Here is a 3,682-nt window from a genome sequence, read left to right as displayed (position 1 = left end):
CAATTGCCACCCCAGCTAACCCTCTGGCTCCGCCACTGAGTCCGAGTGGATTCTTTAGTAACTCCTTTGGAGGAGTATTCCCTGATTTATGCCTTTCCTCCAGAGCAGCTGATACCGCGTCTTTGCGCAGTATTCCGCCAGAGGGGAAACCAGTAATTCTGGTAGCTCTGGCATGGCCGAGGAGGGTTTGGTATGCACAAATCCAAAATTTGGGAGTGAGGATGTCTTGGGCTCTTCCACTGCGTCTGGACTTACTCTTTCAAGGTCCGATTTTCCACCCTGCTGTACAGTCTTTAAATTTGACAGCTTGGCTATTGAAGCCTTAATCTTGAAGGAGCAGGGTGTATATGGCCCTGCAGTTCATATGCTGATAAACACTAGGAAACCAGTCTCTAGAAACATTTATTACAGAGTTTGGAAATTCTACATTGCCTGGGGTGAAGCCAGGAAATGACATCCCCGCAAATATATAATCAGGAGAATTTTATCTTTCCTTCAAGCAGGGGTAGATATGAAATTTAGCCTTGAGCACTATTAAACTTCACTTTTGATGTAATAAAGATTCAGTGCTGAATGTGTAAACAATATATGGACCAGCAGCTAACACTCAAGGGCAATCTAGACACCTTCAACATACAGTAAAACCTTGGATTGAGAGCATAATTCGTTCCGGAAGCATGCTTGTAATCCAAAGCACTCTTATATCAAAGCGCATTTCCCCATAAGAAATAATGGAAACTCAGATGATTCGTTCCACAACCATTTATTCCTAAATCCTTCAATCTATAGTCCATATAAAAAGATTATAGCATTGTGATAGGTTGTGTAACCATAAAATGTCCATCCACAAATTGCCGCTTCCACACATGTATATCATAAATCAGTGTAGCGCAGTCTAATAAACCTTCTAAAAGATGGGATGAATATAAATGATATCTAAAGAGAGACCCAAATTGCAGAGTCAACAATAAGAGCAAGGGAGACAGTCCATAGCTTGAAATGATGCAGGAAAGAAAAGACCACACGTGGTCTGAATATCACTCCGCCACCTGCTGTCAGGTATGCTGTAGCCGGGTATAGATGTAGCATCAGCTGCAGTGGCAAAACAATAGGGGGTGCGACCCGGCCCCGTGCTGAAAGGGGCCCCTGTAGCTCTCCTGTCACATTTGTCTACACCTATGTCGGAGTCGGGGGGGGGGGCGGTTCTAGGTACAGATGACTACTTGTCACCATCCTGGATGGTGGATACAGCTAGCATCAGGCTGGATAGGGGAGCCAGCAGGGCGGCATATAGGAGAACCAATCTCCTTATCCACTTCTTGACTCCTGCAGTGCTTTCAGTGGTTGCAGGAGCGGGATCGGTTGTTACTATATGCCGTCCCACTGGACCTCCTATCCAGCCTGCTGCTAGCTATCCACGATGGTGACAAGCATCCGTACCTAGGACTGCCTCCTAGCTCCGCCCCCCCGACTCCAGCTTCAGCTCCCGCTGGGCAAGGTAGGAGAAATGCTAGAAATGCCTCCTAGCCCCCTCTGCCTGGTAAGACACAAACACAATGTCTGCCACAGCAGAGTGTAGTGTTCCAGCCTGGTGTCCTACTGACTGTCACCCTGCCCCCTCCTCCTATTTTGTCCCCTCCATACTGCCCCCTCCCATCATGCTGCCCTCCCCCCTTACTGCCCCCTCTTGGCACACTATACCCCCACCGCTGCCCCCCCCCATACTGCCCCCTCCTGTTATTTTTTCCCCTCCATACTGTCCCCTCCCATCATGCTGTAACGCTTCTGCGTTTCTTATATGGTGTGGATTTTCAGCTGCAGAAATAGTTCCACGTCAGTAGTCATGTAAGAGATATACTGAGATACCATTCCCAACCTCAATGACTCATCATGTGTGGAAGGTCTTATTTCAGCCAGTAAATACACACAATTAGCAAGCTGGTTCCTAGAATGACTTTATGTATGTGGTAACACAATGATGAAGGTTGAGGGATAGGTTGAGTGGAGGTGGTAGGTGATAGACACTTGAAGGTGAGACAGTAGCAGATGGATGCAGGAAGGTTTAGCAATGTTGTATGGTAGCAGATGACAGAATAGCAGGTGGACATACAAAAGAGATCAACCCAGTGCAGAAAAGTAGCAGTAGTCTCAAGAGCTAGCAATCTAGTTATGCAGATGTGATAAACAGTCTTTACTATGCAGAGCTAGATAGTGTAAGCTTAGTATAAGTTTATAGAGAATTCCCCTGCGGGGTACTTAGCACTATTAGCGATACAGCCGAAGGGTGGTTCAGGAGAGGCGGATGATCCAGTAGCGGGATACAGGGATCAGCGCGGCGAGGTTCCGTCAGCGAGGTAAGCTTGCAAGCATGGAAGCTTCAAGCAAGGTTAGCATCCAGGTAAGGGTGTTTGAACGAACACATGTGAGTGAGAACCGGCGCTTTAAATAGCCATCTAGTCCGGCGCTGGGTGATGACAGCTCCAGTCTTAAAGGTGTATGCGCACCTTTCCAAAAGTAAATGGTGGGGCGCATACACTTGTGGAAAGTGTAATTTAGGGTACCAAAGGTACCGGAACATTACACATGCTGCCCCCCATACTACCCCCTCCTGGCAGGGTGTTTGCGTGTGTATGTGTGTGTATATATATATATATATATATATATATGCGCATGTGAATTTGAGTTTTGGGGTGCACACCCTAATGCAATAGGCTGCGCACACCTATGGTGTGACTTCAGTGCTTGCAGCTTCCCACCACCAAGCATTTTCTGCCTCTCACCTTAATAACACGACCCTACAGGGTCAAAACACTTTAAAACAGGGTCAAAACACATTAAAGTGTTTTGACCCTGTAGGGTCGGGTTATTAAGGGGAGAGGCAGAAAATGTTTGGTGGTGGGAAGCTGCGAGCACTGAAGTCACACTGATTGTTTTTGTTCACCAGACCACGTGTGGACTTTTCTTTCCTGCATCATTTCAAGCTATGGACTGTCTCCCTTGCTCTTATTGTTGACTATTAAACTTCAGCCTTATTGGTTTTCTTCCAAGAACCGATCGCTTTCCATTTGTTGGTTTAGACCTTTAGTGCTGGCAGTTTTACAAAAACAGCCTTTGGAACCTCTGGGGCAGGTTCCCCTGGTTCTTTTGACCAGAAAACTGGTCTTTTTGATTGCGATAACTTCAGCTAGAAGGGTATCCAAACTATCAGCTTTCTTGTAAAGAGCCATTAATTTTTTATCAGGATAGGGTGATTTTACGTCCACACCCAGGTTTTTTGCCCAAGGTGGTGTCCGCCTTTCATTTGAATCAGGACATTATACTACCTTCCTTTTTTCCAGATCACTCAGAGGAGGAAAAGATATTGCATTATCTTAATGTAACTTAAATTTGACATAGAGAAATCAGCTCGGATTCGTAGTACCGAGAGCTTGCTTGTGCTGCTAGAAGTGCCCAGAAAGGGGTTGGCACCATCTAAGTCTATGCTTTCTCATTGGATTCACCAGGTTATTACCCAGGTGTGTGGTTTAGAAGGGAAGGTTCCACCTTTTACTGTAAAGGCATATTCTACCAGAGGAGTTGGTGACTCTTGGTCACATCGCCATCAAGCCTCTTTGGCTTAGATTTGCAAGGCCGCAACCTGGTCTTCGGTGCATACGTTCACTTGTTTCTATTGAGTGGATGT

The sequence above is a fragment of the Pelophylax lessonae genome, assembly GCF_965119305.1.
Source record: "Pelophylax lessonae genome assembly, chromosome: 3".
NCBI classification, from domain to species: domain Eukaryota; kingdom Metazoa; phylum Chordata; class Amphibia; order Anura; family Ranidae; genus Pelophylax; species Pelophylax lessonae.
The sequence above is the reverse complement of the archived record's forward strand: the minus strand, read 5'-3'. Positions refer to the sequence as shown.